Consider the following 19,157-nt stretch of genomic DNA (forward strand, 5'->3'; position numbering starts at 1 on the left):
TGCCTGTTCCTGAATTCAAGATCGAGTTGGGCAAAAAGCTCAATAGAATTAAATGATTAAACAAAAAGTTAACAGTCATTGTTTCATTATAATTTAATAATGTTTATCATAATATGAATATATCTTATTAGTTATTAGTATGTGCTGCTTAAGCTTCATTTTCTCATCTTGGTTATATGGTCTCTTTTATGTTTCGTGACATGTACTTTGTATTAAGGGCCATATGCATTCTGTGTTTCTGCTAGGGTTGCCAGGTCAGAAGCATCCCAAACCCTGAGATTTCAGGAGCGGGCCCTAGTAATGTCATAAGGGGCTTGCCCTAGTGATGTCATAAGGGGCATGCCCTAATGATGTCATGAAGCATGATACATTAAGCATCAACCACAGTTGCTTGGAGCATACCACTCAAACAAACAAAAAATCTGATTGGAAATTAAGATAGAAATCTTAGCTAAATGAGGGCATTTTCAGGTCCAGATGAAGTGATGGGAGTATTCCTTCTCACCTGCTTAGACAGCCTGGGTAAGGAACATTTAATCTGGCCTACTTGCTTCCGACAAGAAGGGTTTAAGTGCCCTCAGGCCAGGCCAGTCACCAGAAGGCCATTGTAGGAAGAAAGCCTACTGTTGTGGAGATGTTGGATGGGATCACTCAGGAGTAAAGATGGATGCCCCTGAAGGCTGAAATTCTAAACACACTTACTAAGGGACTAAGCCCAATAGAACTCAACAGGACATACATCTGAGTAGATACTGTTATGATTGTGTTGTTGGTAAGGCTTAACTAGGGATCTTCTGCAACAATATCCATATCAAAGCAGGGTTTGATTGCAACCCCCTGCCTGGGATGCCCTGCCCCTGCCTTTTAACATGGCTGCTCCAAACTTCTTTACACACTTGACCCTTCACTGCAGAGAGAGGTTTGAGAAATGAGTGAGAGTTAAGAAGATTCTCTACTCTGTCCTGCCTACTCTGTGGGCTGCTATAAATTCACTTTGACAGCCAACCCAATTCCAGTGAGTAATAACTGATGGAGAGAAAACACACATGGTTTGGTCTACCTTCACAGGCAACAACATTGGGAGTGGGAACAACAGCAATTGAAGCTACACTTCCCAGTACATGAATTCTCTTTTACCATTATTGGAAAAGAAACAAACTATCATGCAAATAACAAGGTGCATCATCAGTGGGTTTAAGGGTGCTGAGCTGGAACCACTGTTGTTGCATCTATGGATGTAAGGGAGTATGGTCAGAGGTAAATGAAATGCAAATAGAAATAGAAAAAGAAAAGACAGTGATGATTTCCTAAATGCAATACCATACCAACTGCAACAAGATTCCTGTGAGTAAGACAGAAAACTTAGCATCCCACAACCAGTCAGGATTCCTAACCACAACTAAAAACAACCTGGCAGCCAGTCAGCCAAGGTCACAGAAATCCCCATGCAGGACAACCTGACCCATGGGCTGCAGTTAGTGCAGAATGCTGTGGCACGATTGCTGACATTAGTGAGACCCTATTAACACATAATACCTCTGCTCTGAAATCTGCACTAGTTGCCAATTTGGTACCAGGCCAAGTTCAAGGTGTGCTTTCTATGTTACAGGTTCCACATAGTACTACTTCTGCTCTTGTAAAAATTTGACCCTTTAGTGTGGCAGCACCTACGCTTTGGAACTCCCTGTCTATTTACATTAGGCAGGCGCCTTCATTGTACTTATTTTGGCACCTGCTAAAAACATTTTTGTTTAGGCAAGCCTACCCAGGCATGTAGAACCTATTATGGTTTTTATCTGTTTTTAACTCATTGTTGGTTTTATTATTTTGAATGTTTTTAAATACCTGTCTTTAACTGTTTGCCAATAATTTTCTTGTTTTATTTCCTTCTATAAATGGCGTTGAGGTTTTTTCCAATAAAGCGGTATATAAATGTTGTAAATAAAATACATAAATAAATGTGGCCCTTAGGTCCCCTTCCTCTTTTATACCAATTCAGGCCATTTGGTACCATCTAGCTCAGTACTGATGACATGGACTAGAATTGGCTCTCCAGGATTCCAGGCAGTAGTCTCTTCCAGAGATTGAAATTTGGACCTTTGCATGCAAAGCATATGCCTTACCTCTGAGCAACATCCCTGTTTAAAAAAGTATATTTTAAGATTATTATTTTCAATTCACAAATGAATGCACAGCATACTAGGGCAGATCCACACCATGCATTTAAAACACATTCAACATACATTTGAAACACATGAATTCCACCATAGAATTCTGGGAACTGTAGTTTGTTAAGAGTGGTGGGAACTATAACTGTGAGGGGGAGACAACACTTCCCAGGATTCTTTAGGGGAAGTCATGTGCTTTAAATGTGAGTTGGATATGCTTTAAATGTATTATGTGGATCTGCATTACTTCATAAACTTTGCCTCCATTAAATCATTTTAATTAATTTTTAAAATAGATATCAGATTCAAAGTTGACTGGGTGACCATGGGCTATGCACCATCTCTCAGCCTAATCTGCCCCTCAGGGTGAAAACAAGAGAGGGGGACAATGACCACTCCAAGGAAAAAGGGCACACTTAATATGTAGAGGAAATAATAATTTGTAAATAGTATACAACCACAGTGGGACATCAGATACATACCAAGACATAGTATGAAGAAATATTTATATAAGCATGAATGTCAAAGATGTTTATCATTTACACAACCTGTCAAGATATTTATAGTGCAATCCTATGCATGTTTACTCAGAAGCAAGTCCCAGTGTAATCAATGGGGCTTACTCAGACAGGGAAGCATGCACAGGACTGCAATTCAGGGATAAGAAACTCACCCAATCCAAAATTCAGAATCATGCCATGTTAAGCTGTTTTGCAACTGTTTTATTGTTTTATGGTTATTGGATTTTAAATGGCTTTATTTCTTGTTGTGAGCTGCCTTACTTTCCAACCCTACCTCACAGGGTTGTTGGAAATATTCCATATACACACACACTGGAGATGTTAAAATACATACACCCCATATAATAGTTTATTGTCAAAACCAGTTGGCCTTTGCAGAACATTTTTTTAAAAAAAGAAGTATTAGTTTCCTGCCAAATAAAAGCAGTGACACCTAAGAAAGCCCTGCCTAACTGCTTTTTTTTATAAAAGGATCGGAGTGGGAGAGAAAGATTTACAGTCCTTTTCTATGTTCACTCAAAAGTCCCACTGATTTTTCAGCACAATCCTAACCATATCCTAAAGTAAGCCGTACTGAATTCAGTGGGGTGAACTCCCAGGTATTTGGAATTAGCATTGCAGCTTTACTCCCAGAAAAGCTTCTTATTGGGAAGGTTTTCAAAACAGATTAAGAATAAGACAAATCAACTGCCCTCTACAACAGTCTAATAAAATTTACACTTGTTTGACTCCTCAATTAGAAAAGTATAACACTGCAGTATGCACACTTTCTGAAACTACTGTTCAAAAATTAATTGAAAGATAATATGCCATTTTTGCAAGTAAATAAAACCCCCTGCATGTACACTTTTATGCCTACCAAGATCCTGCTGTGATCTTCTGTTGTAGTGCAATTCTATGCATGTTTGCTCAGAAGCCAGTCCCAATCCTGTACAGAGAAAGTACTCTTTATGCTGCTGAAAGCTATATATTTACTGAATTCCTGATGTGAGACAAGCAGGAAATGGAAACTATTCTCAGAACCTGAAATGAGGTTTAGCTATTGCCTGGGAGTCAACAAATCTTGTCAATCACAACCTTGACTTCACTTATTGGCTAAAAACTGAAAGAGCAGGGATCAGAGCAGCCTGTACTAACAGAAGTTGCGGGGGTGGTGGTGTTTATATCTTTTGAACCAGACCACCTAGAAACTTAATTTTGTTTTAAATGAAAGCTAAGAGTCCGGAGAGTAAGGTGACTGGAAAGTACCCTCAAAAACTGGAGTCTCTGGTCAACAACTGGAGACCTGGCAACCCTAGTCTCTGCATATTAACAGCATATTCGGAATTGCTATGACTTGAGGCTAATGCAATAAGGATTACTGACTTAACAATGTATCAGTTGGAGCCTTCTGCCAAGCACCTAAAACCTCCAAGACTTCACTCCTGCCCCCTGCCCCCTGCCCCCCGCCCACCAAAATTCCAGTTGAAATGCATATATTGTAGCCCCCTTGGCTGTAACAAAAAGAAAGTAACATCCAAAGTCTGGGATAAACAGGAAATAAATGGGGATGTAAGACTGAGAGCAAAAAAGTTCACCAGTTCACTCAGAGACCTCTGGTCCACGAGAGGAGTGTCTTTGTTTTTTATTTTAAACAAAGCTCACAAGTAAAAAAAACACCTGTGCCTGTTTTTCACAAGCCTGTGGTCTGGCCTAAGCTGCAGACAGGGACCCATTTGGAGCTAAGAAAGGAAGTTGCTTTGGCGAGTCCAGCATTGTCCTTTTGTAGGAGATGCAGAAAAAGAGGATGTTGGATCATTCCTGTCCCAGACACATCCTGCACACCTGTGTGCAGCTTGGCAGCTGGGAAACGCAGGCAGAGAATTTCTATTGAACAGAGAACTGGACAGAAGCTGAGAGATAGAGGATCGCCCCTGCCTACTGACTCGCTCCCATGCAGCTTTGACACAGGCTCTCAAACTGCACGTTGCCCACTGTGAACAGCGATGACTTTGGCAGAACCCTTCAGTGGCTCACACTAACGTATGCTTCTGCCTTCACTTGTTCAGCTGAAATCAGCAGTGGCTGGTGCCCATTGGGACTGGTAGGGCAGAAGGCAGGAAGGCCAATGATAGTTGGAGCCACAGTCAATGACAGATGGAGCCAACTAATTCTAGTTTTCTCTCTGTTCTCCCTGCTGAGTTCTCTAAGGGCAAAACTGAGGCTAAGGAGGAAGAAACTGACAGGTGTCGCCCTGTCTGGACTGGTTGTTGTAAGTAAGAAGGCAGACAGCTGAGGTTGGTAGGGCAGTGCCCTATTTGCCCTATTAGACCAGCCTCCATTGGCTGAGATGCCAAATCAGAAGAGGCCTCTCTGTCAAAGCATTGGCTGCTGTTCACACTGTAGACGACACCAAGGTGCATAAAACATGCATTTTTCATGTTGAGTGGGAGATCAGAGGGCTGTGCTAGGATCCAGTTTGGGCTAGATTTGGCCCTGGGGTTTCTAGTTGCCTATCCAAACACAGAAAAGAGATGCAGACAAATAGCAGTAGATAAGCCACAGTGTAGTTTTGCTATAATTGACAAATTGGATGGTGGGGTGGCACTATTTTGATCTCTATGTGGATCACTTATATCTCTTTTACCCACAAGTCAAATCCTGTGCACACACCATACATTTAGAGACCTTATCCCAGTCTGCATCTGTTGGAATTGTTTTTTAGTATGTTTTAAAGCTTTTTTAAAAAAGAGGTTTTTAAAGATGTTTTGTTTTAATATGTTTTTAAGGATGTTTTGTTGTAATGTATTTTAAAGTCTATTTTTATTATGTTTTAGAGTGTTTTTAGTGCTTTTGTTTGCCACCCTGGGCTCCTACTGGGAAGAAGGGTGGGATATAAATCTTCTTCTTCTTCTTTATCATCATCATCATCATCATTCCCCCCAAAATATCCTGGGAACTGTAGTTTACCTCTCACAGAGCTACAATTCCCGGCACCCTTAACAAGCTACAGTTCCCAGAATACTTTGGGGGAAATAATGTGCTTCAAATGTGTGGTGTATACACAGCCAAAGTCTGACTCACAGTCAGGCTGAAGCCACATGTGATATTTACGCATCTTCAGTACATTTTATATTCTATCTTTCTTGCATCAAGGAACTCAAAGTGGAATAAGGGGATTCCCAGGCATTCGCCTATCAAGGTACTGACCTGACCCAGACCTGCTTAGCTACAGCAAGGTGGCTGCATCATGTGCTCTCAGATCATGTCCTGGGTCATGCTTGTATCTTTTAAGACTGCAATCTTCAGCAAAGGACTGGTGGGGAAGGGGCTGCTTAGGAGCAAAGGAGGTGCATTCTTTTCTCCGGGAACCCATATGCAGTGGTGGCTGATGCCCATTGGAACTGGTAGGGCAGAAGACAGGGAGACCAACAGGAACTGGGGCTCATCTTGAGTTCTGCATCCAATTCTGGACACTGCACTTTAAGAAGGATGCAGACAAACTGGGATAGATTTAGAGGAGGGCAATGAGGATGTCCAGGGGACTGGAAACAAAGCTCTATGAGGGGAGACTGAAAGAACTGGGCATGCTTAGCCTTGAGAAGAGAAGACTGAGGGGAGATATGATAGTGCTCTTCAAGTGGTTCGTGGTCTACTTCATCCAGGCCTACAAGATACGGCAGATACATCGGTAGCTCGATGTAATAAATTTGCTGAACACTTCCAGCATAAGATCTCATGCATTTGCCGGGACTTAGACTCCTATTTAATAGCAGTTAATCCTACTAAGGTGTCCGGAGCACAGTCTTGTCATGTTTTGTTGGATGAGTTTCAGCTGGTTCAGTTCGAGGACGTGGACAAGGTGCTTGGACAGGTTCGTGCGACCACTTCGGTACTGGATCCTTGCCCCTCTTGGCTAATTAAAACTAGCAAGGAAGGAACAGTTGGCTGGGCCAAGGAAGTGATTAATGCCTCTTTACGAGAGGGAGTGGTCCCTGGCTGTCTGAAAGAGGCGGCAGTGAGACCACTCCTGAAAAAACCTTCCTTGGACCCAGAGGATGTCAGCAGCTACAGACCAGTAGCCAATGTTCCGTTCCTGGGCAAGATCCTGGAACGTGTGGTTGCTGACCAGCTCCAGGCGCTATTGGATGAAACCGATTATCTAGATCCATTTCAATCGGGGTTCAGGCCTGGTTTTGGCACTGAGACTGCCTTGGTCGCCCTGTTTGATGACCTATGTCGGGAGAGAGACAGAGGGAGTGTAACTCTGTTGATTCTCCTTGATCTCTCAGCGGCTTTTGATACCATCGACCATGGTATCCTTCTGGAGAGGCTTGCGGAATTGGGAGTTGGAGGCACTGCTTGGCAGTGGTTCCGCTCCTACTTAGCGGGTCGTCTCCAGAAGATAGTGCTTGGAGAACATTGCTCGACACCGTGGGTTCTCCAATGTGGGGTCCCGCAGGGTTCGGTTCTGTCTCCCATGCTTTTTAACATTTATATGAAGCCGCTGGGGGTGGTCATCAGGAGTTTTGGACTGTGTTGTCATCAGTATGCTGATGACATGCAGCTCTACTTCTCCTTTACATCTTCTTCAGGTGAGGCAGTCGATGTGCTGAACCGTTGCCTGGCTGCGACAATGGACTGGATGAGAACTAACGAACTGAGACTCAATCCTGACAAGACTGAGATGCTGTTGGTGGATGGTTTCTCTGATCGGATGGTGGATATATACCCTGTCCTGGATGGGGTTACACTCCCCCTAAAGGAACAGGTGCGTAGTCTGGGAGTCATCTTAGACTCTTCCCTCACACTTGAGGCTCATGTAGCCTCGGTGGCCCGGAATGCGTTCTACCAACTTCGGTTGGTAGTCCAGCTACGTCCCTATCTGAGTAAGGAGGACCTCTCATCAGTGGTACATGCTATGGTAACCTCGCGTCTGGACTACTGCAATGCGCTTTACGTAGGGCTACCTTTGAAGACGATTCAGAAGCTACAGCTAGTGCAAAATGCGGCGGCCAGACTGCTAACAAGAACTAAGCGGTCTGAGCATATAACACCTGTGCTAGCCCGTTTGCACTGGCTTCCAATATGCTTCCGGGCCAGATTCAAAGTGTTGGTACTTACCTATAAAGCCTTATACGGCGCGGGACCACGATATCTGTCGGAACGCCTCTCCCGACATGAACCGGCCCGTACACTACGGTCTACTACAAAGGCCCTCCTCCAGGTTCCGACTCATAGGGAAGCCCGGAGAGTGGTGACAAGATCTAGGGCCTTCTCAGTGGTGGCCCCCGAACTATGGAATGGTCTCCCTGAGGAGGTGCGCCTGGCGCCGACACTATCATCTTTTCGGCGCCAGGTTAAAACCTTTCTCTTCTCTGAGGCATTTTAATTCCTGTTAATTCTAAATTATTATATTTTGATTTTAGACTGTACAGTTTTGTGTACAGTTTTGTGTTATTTTTATTGTATTTTTAATGTTCACCGCCCAGAGAGCTGTTGCTAGTCGGGCGGTATATAAGCTTAATTAAATAAAATAAATAAATAAAAGGACATCACACAGAGGAGGGCCAGGATCTCTTCTCAATCATCCCAGAGTGCAGGACAAGGAATAATGGGCTCAAGTTACAGGAAGTCAGATTTTGGCCAACCATCAGGAAAAATTTCCTATCGGTTAGAGAGGTACAACAATAGAACCAATGGCCTAGGGAGGTGGTGGGCTCTCCAACCCTGGAGGCCTTCAAGAGGCAGCTGGACAGTCACCTGTTGGGTATGCTTTGAGTTGGATTCCTGCACTGAGCAGGGGGTTGGACTCAACGGCCTTACAGGCCCCTTCCAACTATTCAATTCTATGATTCTATGATCTGAAGTGGAGCCAAAGCCAATGAAAGCCAGAGCCAACTAATTCTGGTTTTGCCCTCCTCCACCTCCTCCTCTTCATCTTTGCTGAGTGCTACAAGGACAAGATAGTATGGAAGGGTAAGACTTACAGGCAATACTCTGGACTGGTTACAAGCAAGACGTCGGGCAGGTGGGGGCTGATGACTGAGAGTAGACTGAGGTTGGGCAATGTCCCATTTGCCCTAACAGACCAGCCTCCACTCCCCGGGTTTGGTCATTTCGACAGCAGCAGGCAGCGGGATGGGGCTACACCACTCACCTGACCTGCCTCCATCTGAGTTGCTCCTGCATCCCTGGATGAAGTGTGGGAGGGGAGGGGCTGCAGAGAGGTCACCACAATGCCAACTCCTGGCAGAGCCACTCCAGTGTTCCTGTGGGTGCATTGGCACCATGCTGGCCTCAACATGATCTCACCCCTCTCGTTTTGCCTCTGCCCCACTCTACGGCAGAAAGTCAGTCTGAGGGGGATCCAGCGAGCGGCACAGCCTCACCACGCTGTCTGCTGCTGCATTTGCACTAAGCCATGCTTTGACTTACAGCAACGTGCAAAGCGGGTCCGTGTCTTTAAAAACCCATTGAAACAGCCACCAAATGTGCTGAGGCCTGGCTACTTCTGAAATGACTTCCTAGATGGAATTCCTTTTATTTATTTATTTATTTTAAATGCAGAGAAAGAGAGAGAGAGGGAGAGAGAGGGAGAGAGAGGGAGAGGGAGAGGGAGAGGACACATGTAAATAGAGAAAGGATAATATTATGCTTATGTCGTTGCCAGCACAGTTCCCGGCACTGGCTTCCAGAGTTCTGCTGAATGTGCATCTTTGCCAGGAACTATATGTCAGGAGAAGGGGCCGTATGAGAGGCAGCTGCACAGAGCAGCTTGTAAAGAAGTCCTTAGTTCAAAGGGTGTAAGGATCACAAGGTTCTGCTTGATGAAATATTCTTGTCTCGGCTGCAGATAATGACATTCAGTTGCCAATCAGGTATCATCGATTCTCACACTCCTTTTCATCGGGCACGGTGGACAGGCAAGAGAGAGCGGCAGTTTTACAAGAAAGCAGCAGCAAGCAGCTGGCAGCCTCTCTTTGTGCCTCTCGTGAAGGTGAAACAGAGGACTTCATTAATTTGCGTGCAATATGAACTCAGCGGCACAAGGGAGCTACTGCAGTCTCTGAACCACAGACCACAACTACAATTTCTGGGCCATTTCCCTGGAACCTCTCCTGTCTGCCTTCATCTGGATGAATGCCATGGCCAGGAGTGTTGGGCAAACAGTTCACTTTCCAATCAGTCATTGTTGCAATGGCCAGGGAATAAAGAACCTTTGGATGCTCTTCACTTCAGTCTTGTCTGCACTGTAAGTTAGCCAGGACGGGCGATAATGTGGACCTTCTAGGGATGGAGAGATCTGTCATTTTCAGTTCTCAGTTTCTCATTTTTTTCCAACCTTAAATTCAGTTCTCCACATTTCTGTTTGCATTTTTTTAAAAAAAACATCCTCATGAAAATCTTTCACCATTTTACTGCAAGTTTCTCCTAAAGAAACACATTTTGTATGCATTTTGACTAATGTACACATTTTTTTGCAAGCAATGTCTCCAAATATAGCAGATTTTTGTTTGCTATTTTCACAGCATAATATATTCATTTTTATGCCCCTAATGTATCCAATTTTTGTAAACATTATTTCATGGGAGAATTGCATCACAACATTCAGATAAATGTGAATTTCGAAGAATGGCTGTGTTTTGATTCTTATATTGTTTTGAAAGTACGGATTTGATAGTTTTGGCTTTAAATGCAAACTGAATCAAATTTCTCTCCCATCCCTATGACCTTCTTTCTCCTGGGACCTACCCACAAGCACCCCGCCTCTTGCCAATGCAATGGAGGCCAAAAATGAGAGAATAAAAGAGCAGAGGCATTGTTGTACTTGCTTGGAATAGCAGATTTTCTAAGAGATCTGCAAGTTAAATCAACAGCCATTATAGGACAGTTACATAGCAAACATATATCAGTTTCATACCAGTTTAGCTGCCATGTCTTTTCCCCCAAAATTCCTGGGAATTGTAATTTGGTGAGGATGCTGGGAATCACTTTAGATCCTTAATTCCCTCCACCCCAGAATGACAGTTCCCAGGGTTCCCATGGATGAAAGAACAGCTATTAAACAAGTCTAAGTCTCTGCAGTGCAGATAACTGCTAGGAGAGGGAATAGTAAGGGCTGAGCATGCAGCATTAGAAAAATGAGATTCCGGTACAATGGAAGGTTTCAGTTACAAGGGAAAAAGAAGAAGAAGAAGAAGAAGAAGAAGAAGAAGAAGAAGAAGAAGAAGAGGCTGAGGTGCTGCTACTTATACCTTAATAAAAGTGCTGTGGGTGCCAGCACAAAATGGTTACTGTGGGCAACAAAAAAAGAGGTGCTGGTACTCTTTACCAGTGAGTTCCATCACCAAAAAATCACTGATGATGATGATGTTGATGATGTTGATGATTATGATGATGATGATGATGATGGAAAGGACTGGGGGCAGTGGCAAACAGGCCCAGTGTCAGCACCAGGGCAGCCATGGGCATACTGGGGCCCACTTGTCCCTGCAGCATCCTTTCTTTCTTCTTATTCTTTAAAACATTTTATTATTGGGAGCAGTCTCTAGGCATATACCTGGTTAAAGATGCTTATTTTATTAATTTAATTTTAAAATGTATTATCCCTTTCTACAACAAAACAGTGCTTATTCCCAAATATATAAGAAGAAGAGCCCTGCTAGATCAGGCCATTGGCCCATCTAGTCCAGCATCCTGTTCTCACAGTGGCCATCTCAGTGGTGGCTTGTGACTCCGTGTCAGTGGGGCAGTGGAATCTGCTCCAGGTTTTAGTCTGAATTTTCAAGCACCTTGGACAGCTCCTTGACAGTTCAGACTAAAACCTGGAGCAGATTCTGCCCCACTGGCATGGAGCCACCAGCTGCCTCTGGGCCATTTAGTTGTCTATGAGAAGCCCGCAAACATGTGTTTAGCAACAGAACAATGGAAGAAACAAACTCTATTTTATTCCTATAATAATCATGATGGTGCTATGGTTTAAATGGCTTTAAATGGCTTTAAAATGCAACTGCACATGCTCAGAGTATTCCTTTCTTTTTAAAAATCAGGATTGGAAAACTGTTCTTTTGTTGTTGAAGTTTTGTTGTTGCTATAACATCCCAGTAACATAGAAGTAATTGGAAAACACAGAATGGTGATGGGGAGCATAGAACTGTTAGTTGTATGTTTCACAACTAAGGGGACAATCTGAAATCCAGATCCGCCACAATGAGCGAGTTACGATCTCGAGAATCTGTGGCTCAGCTGGGTGAACCCCAGCTCCGCCAAGGCTGGCATAAGTCCCCCCAAAAGGGGTGTTCCATGGGTGTGGTGGGGGCAGGAAGGGGCAGGGGGAGACTTACATGTCATCCAAACCACTTTCAGCTCAGACACATCACCTGGGAATGTGGCAGAACGAACAAAGCAAAAAGGGCGATGTCAGTCAAACTCTATTTGAAAGGCTTGCAGTAGCTTCACTCCTGAATGGCATTTGGCATGGGGTAATTGATATCATCTTCTTATAGTTACAATAGCTCTGCCTAGCAGCCTTGTAAACAGCCTTCCTTGTTAGGGGAGCAGCCATATTTCTCGGTAGAGCATTTTGTGTGTGTGGGGAGGCTCATAGTGCCAGCCAAGCCATACACACACACACATACATACATATTGGTAGAGAGGATGTTAGAGCCAGGCCACAGGAAGAGAAAGGCAGTGATCCATCCTTCCAGTGCTTAAAAGAGGCCTGATAGACCCCTTCCAACCCTACAATTCTATGAGTCTATCCCCTTCACTCCCCCTCCATGCGGAGAGTGTGTTAACTTACATAATGGGACATGTAAATGTTAACAGAAAAAATAGTATGAACACCAGAAATTAAATGATTGGCATATTTTTTGTTTCATAAGAAAAAAGGATATTTAGGATACAGTGAACAAGGGGATACCAAAAGAGGTTAACTTCTCCCTGAGGGTCCCACTTTCTAGTCTTCTTCCTGACCTTTAGATTTTCCTTCCTATTGGACAATAAAGGGAAACCTTTTTAACTGATTGATATATAAAGAACTAACTAAGTGATTGGAAACTAATTGTGGAAACCAGTTTGATTTTTTTTTTACTGGTTACTGGGTTGATTTTTCTGCCCGGAAACCATGAAAAGGCCTCATGCTGAGCTGCATACAATGCGATAATCAGAAATTTGTCTGAGCTATAACCTAGGTAGCCCGCCAGTCAGCTAATTGTAAGTTAGTAATTTAAGTTGAGACCTATCCCAGTCTGCATCTGTGTCAGAATTGTTTAATATGTTTTAATAATGTTTTTAACCCTTTTTTAAGGTTGGTTTTTTAAATGTTTTTAATGCTGTTTTGTTTTAATGTATTTTAAGATCTGTTTTTATGATGTTTTGAAGTTTTTTGGTGCTTTGTTTGCCGCCCTGGGCTCCTGCTGGGAGGAAGGGCGGGATACAAATTAAATAAATAAATAAATAGATGTAGTGTGCACAGCTGTGTTTCTTTGGCTCTAGGGTTGTTTTCCTCCTTTGCCATTAAGTGCTCAAGAAAAAGAAGAAAAAAACCCCACTATGATTGTGAGTATAGTGAGTGCTTAAAAAGAGTAAAGGGTAACTTATAATAGATTTTTTTCAGATCAGATCAGATTTCACCCTTTAGCAATTAACAGCCAATGCTGCTGTACTCATAATAACTGCAGAATAAACAAACTCTTCTTACTGCAGGGAAACAAACATGCTTCTTTATTGCTGGCTTGGTAAAGAACACAAATGAAAGTGAAACTGAAAAGCAGAGCGAAGGAAAGTCCAAGAGGTGGAGTCTAGCTCTAGCCCGTAACACAAAGTTCTAATATTTAACTCTTCAAGTGTCATGCTACTATACAAGACCATTTTTTCAGGACCACTTGTGATAATGAAAAATCCACCTTCAGTCAGGGAAAGTCTTGAGTGAACAGATTTTGGAGACTCTTCCAGATGAGGCTTTTGTTGTGTACTCAGAGGGTCCTGAATTGCTCCTGTTCTTTAAACAAGCTGTCACTAGAAGTTGTCATTGTCTGTCATGTCATGAATTAAACAGACAATTTAAAAAAAATCCTAGGTGGGGGGAACAAGCAGAGCTCTGGGGTGGGGGTGCACCCGTTTGCCCCACTCTGGTCCAGTAATACAGTATTACACCCTGCTGCCTAGTAATACTCCTGGCCATCTAAGGAGAGGGGGCCTGTAAGACCATCACGTTCACCGTCTAAAATTACATGACTGTGCCACTTACGGCTACCGTTTAGTGGGCTTTCTAGCTCTTGTTGGACTATAACTCACACTAGCCCTAACCATTGGCTATGCTGGCTGGAGCTGCTGAGAGCTGGAGTCTCATAACATCTGGAGGGCCGCAGGTTCCCCAGCCCTGCACTTTGGTTGTGGGTCAGACAGATAAATTGCCCTAGGATTTGGTTTAAAGTTTGAGATCTCTGCATTTTAATCCATTAATTGTTGGAAGTCTTCTTTTTCTCTGGCTGTAGTTTTCATTCCTTTTTCTCTGCCACTCTGATGTTGAAACTCGCATGAAAGAAACATATCAGACCTTTCCTTATTGGTTTCTATCACTTTCCTCCAGGCCCACAAAGAGCTGGCACTGGGCCTTCATCCCCCTCCCTAAATCTTCTTACAAAGCAAATGTTGCTACTTTCTTTAAACAAGTATTTAAGTGACTTAGGTTTTACTTAGGGTGAGAAAGGTTGAAAATAAATGAAAGAAATTTATCAGAACAGGATAGCTAATATGTTATTTATTTATTAAATTAAATTTCTGCCCCACCCTTCCTCCCAGAAGGAGCCCAAGGTGGCAAACAAAAACACTAAGAGCACTTTAAAACGTCTTAAAAACAAAAGACTTTAAAACATGTTAAAACAAAACATCTTCAAAAAACAACTTTAAAAATCTTAAAAAGCAATTTCATCACAGAAGCAGACTGGGATAAAGTCTCTACTTAAAATGCTTTTTGAAAGAGGAAGGTCTTCAATAGGCACCAAAAAGATAGCAGAGATGGTGCCTGTCTAATATTTAAGGGGAGGGAATTCCAAAGGGTAGGTGCCACAACACCAAAGGTCCGCTTCCTATGTTGTATGGAGTGGACTTCCTGATAAGACAGTATCTGCAGGAGGCCCTCACCTGTAGAGTGCAGAAATCAACTGGGCATATGTGAGAAATAACACTGTACACAACCCCAAGTGAAAATAAATAAACTTCACATTTTCAGTACTACTGCATTGCTAAACTACTTAATTAGTAGTGATAATATAGTTCTGTATTCTGGGGCCTACTACTAGTAATAGTTCCGGTCTCAAGGCATATGTCGAACTTTGCCGTGTCTGAATCATAGGAATAAATGTTGGTGCTTTAAAAAAAGTATTTTACTTAACAAAATTTATATACTGCTTGATTGAAAAAAACTTTCCAGTGGTTTACAAAAAATAAGTTAAAATTAAAAACAAGTTAAAAACAAGTGATAGATAATGGATCGAGAAGCACCCCAGACTGTATCTGCTTTTGCAGGGGGAGTGCAAGCTTGTCCAGGGCAGGCAATTGACCAATTTCTTGGACTCAGGAACCACTCACTGCCTCCATCTTGCCAGGATTCAAGTTCAGCTTATTTTCCTTCATCCATCCCACCACTGTGTCCAGGCACTGGTCCAGGGCCCACACAGTTTCTGCAGATTCAGAAGTTATGGATAAACAGAGCTGAGTGTCAGGGCTAGTCCCAAAGGACAGCCAGGTTGGGCCCTTGCCGAGGGCTCCTGGAGCCACAGAGGCCCCTAAGGGGCCTCTTGATAGGGTAGTGGAGGAGAAGTGCTCCTTTTCCACAATCCGCAGCAGAGTAGCTGCCACGGATCGCAGGGAGGGAGCATCTTCCGCCCGCCCGTTTGCTGGCTCCACCTACCCGTCTCTCCTGTCTTTTGTGGTGGTGTGAGCTTCGTGCGCAGGACTGCCATTAACCAAGATGGCGGCCAAGGTTTCCCTAAGGGCCTGAAGCCTCCACCACCATCTTGGTTGATGGCAGCGATGCACATGTATAGCAACCCGCTCAGTTGCAAAAGACAGGAGAGATGGAGCCAGCGAACAGGCGGGCGGAAGAAGCTCCCTCCCTACGGGAGACAGGTAGGTGCGTGCGGGGGCCCAGAGCAAGCTTGTGCCCAAGGGCCCCGGCATGTCTGGCGCCAGCCCTGCTGAGTGTCATCAGCATACTGATGACACCTTGCCCCAAAACTCAAAAGCCACGGAGAGATCAAGAAACAGGAGCAAGGTCACATTATGGCCACTCTCTGGTCTGTTGAGACACCAAATTTTATTTTGTCATGTATTGTTTGTTTTTTCATAGTCCACACCCCCAGAGACATGGGCCCTCCAGATGTCCAGGCCGCAGGGATTTTGCCCCCCTCTCCTGAGTCCTGCCTTCCCCTATTGTGTACCTTGAAACTTTCTCCTGAGAACATTCTTCTCACTGACTTGGGCTACTTCCACACTAGAGCTCTTTAATTTAATTAAAGACATATTTTTTCCACTTATTGGCTGGACGTGGAATTGAAAGGTGCCAAGGGAGTGTCCAACTTAAAGGCACAGGAGTCCTGAAAAGCCTTTTGGTCTGTCTGTAGCACCTTGCCTGTCCATGATGGACAGGCTAATGCTGCAATAGCATTTTCTTGCCAAAAATCATGATGGATCAAGTCAGGGAAAAAAATTATCCCTGTTTGTATCTGTACTGGATTTGACATTGTTTTTGCATATGGAATTGTTTTAAATTGTTTTTATGCTTGCTATTTTTACTGTGAAATCGCTTCAAGGTATTTTATGAGAAGCAGTTCATAAACTGAACCTAATAAATAAGGAAATAACGTGACAGACCAACACAGAATATGCTGGACTGCAACAATTTGACATTAACGTTATGGCCTACAAAAAGTGAGTGAACAAAGGATAGCAACTTTAGACTGTGAAGTGACCCTGGTTACCTATGACAAGCATTAATTGTAAATATATATATATATATATGGTTCTTTGCTTTTAATTTCAGGCCACAGGTTCCTGTGTCAGCCAGCAGGCTTGTAAACAGTTTTGTGGGCACGTAGATTCTCTGAGCTTACGTGTAAGTCTCATCTATAGGATGGAATTTGGGGTCAGACCAGCTGCCAGTGGGTTGCCAGGTCGTGCACTGGCCCGAGGACCCCTGCAGCCCAGAAGGGCCCCTCCTTAGGATAGGAGGGTGGAGCTTCCATTCTGTGATCTGTGCTAGCATTGGGTCTTGGGGCCCACAATTTGACACTGCTGCGGATAGCAGAGCGGGAGCTACACCTCCCTGGAAAATAGGCCCATCCACCCCACCTATCTCTCATGTCACCAGGTCAGTGTGCTAGCACACTTCCTGTGCATGCTTCCCACCACTCAAGATGACAGAAGGGGCATCCCTAAGGGGTTGACACAGAAATGTGGGGCAGGTGGGACTTCCCGGAAGGATTGCTCCGCCTGTGGCTGCCTCTGAGATGAGCTCTGTCTCAGAGGAAGCTTTTTTCAGTTTAAAATCAGTCAAAAGGGAACTTTGACTGGTGTAAATGTTCTCCCAGGCAAGGGTGAACCGAAGATTATCCACAGAAACTTTGTTGGGCTGTCGGTGGCTGGAACTGATCAGGAATTCCCTGGGATAAGAAGGCATACCTTGCAGCCGAGGACGGAGTTAGGACTTCCAACAAGCTGGGCTGAAAAAAAGCGAGACGTTTTTTCTTTTAAACGATCCACAACGGGCGAGCTTTCTTCTGTCTAATCTTATCATTTGGCTTAAATTACTACAGTAAAAGAGATTTGTTTAAGAATCAGCAATTAAGATACCTGGGTGAGTTACACTTCTCTCTTTTATACAAGGAATTAAGGAGGAGGAAAGAAAATTTAAAAAGCTTATCTTATTTTTTATGGCAAAAAGCTGGCCTGAATTTGGAAACTATAAAGATTAAAACGGATGAGGGGCAATTTACCCGAAGAGAAAATCTGATTTAGATGATTATTTGATTGATATATGTCTGGGACTACTTTTTCTTGGACTATTTTCTTTAGACGAATCTGCTGTTCGTGTATGTTACTAATTGTTCGGCGCTGTGAACCAAATTTGTTTTGCATTCTTGGACGTGCGGGAGATAAGAACTGTGCTGGCCAGATGATGTCAACAGGCCTGGAATATTAACTCCCTTATTGCTGGAAAAAGAAGCAAATTACTCTTTGCTTGGGAATTGTGGCTATATTGGAAATTTGAAGGGGGGGGTTTCGGCTTTAAGAATGACAATCAAAGAAGTGGCAGAGACCCTGGAAGGGTTTTCCCCTCTGGATATGTTTCAGAAGATAATGGATGAGATTAAGACAACAAAACAAGAACTGGGACAGAGTAGACAAGAGATGGCAACTGAATTTGGTAAAGTGAAACAGGAGTTGAAAGAAATAAAGGATTATATGAGAAAAAAAGCAGATGGACAAGCAATAGAAGATGAAAAAGAAATTAAAGGGAAGGAGCAAATTCTGGAGATTGGATCAGATATATCAAATGTGGAATTGGAAAAAGATTTGGACTTTATGGCAAAAATTGAAGGGAGGATGCAAGTCCTGGAGATTGGAACAGATATATCAAGTGTGGAACTGGAAAAATATTTGGAGTTTGTGGATCCTGGAGATAAAGATTACTGTTTGGAATTCGGCGTTGTCTCTGGAGAAATTGATGAAGATATCAGAGATAAAGCTATCAATGTTTCGATGGAATTTCTGGACTGGAATGATTTGATGGAACTTGAAATAGAGAAAATTTATAGAATTAATTCCAGATATGTAACAATGGAAAAACTCTCAAGAGATGTGCTAGTGCATTTCGTAAAAAAGAGGAACAGAGATATGACCTTACAACAATATTTCAGCAACACATTCAGAATTGATGGCAAGGAAATATTTGTGATGAAGAAAATTCCCATCGGACTCTTACTATATGACTATGACAGCAAGATTATTATGGGTGCAAGGATGGAAGTTGGAAGATGGAATTAACACTGATAATGGAAAAATGGCTATTGAAATTATTGGACCTAGCAGACTTGATGAGATGGATTAATTGACATGTTTATTTGGAGAAAAATCGATGGATATATTTCTCAAGGAGTGGAAACCTCTCTTTGACTTTTTGCGGAAATAATAAAGCGATGTTAATGAGATTTGATGATTAATTAAGATAAGTACTGGAGGAAAGTGATTTTGTAATATGTTAAGAGACAGGTTTGTTATATATCATAGACCTATGGCTGATCTGCGACAAATTGGAAGTCAACATTTTATTTTATTGTTTGATTTGTTTCTTTTTTGTTTTGTTTTGTTTTGTGTTTGAAAATTTGAATAAAATTAATGATAAAAAAAAAGAAATGTGGGGCAGGTGGGCTTATTTAGGCCAGCACTGCCTGTATTGGGAGGGGGTGTTGGGGGGTATGAC

The sequence above is a fragment of the Rhineura floridana genome, chromosome 6 (assembly GCF_030035675.1).
Source record: "Rhineura floridana isolate rRhiFlo1 chromosome 6, rRhiFlo1.hap2, whole genome shotgun sequence".
NCBI lineage: Eukaryota > Metazoa > Chordata > Lepidosauria > Squamata > Rhineuridae > Rhineura > Rhineura floridana.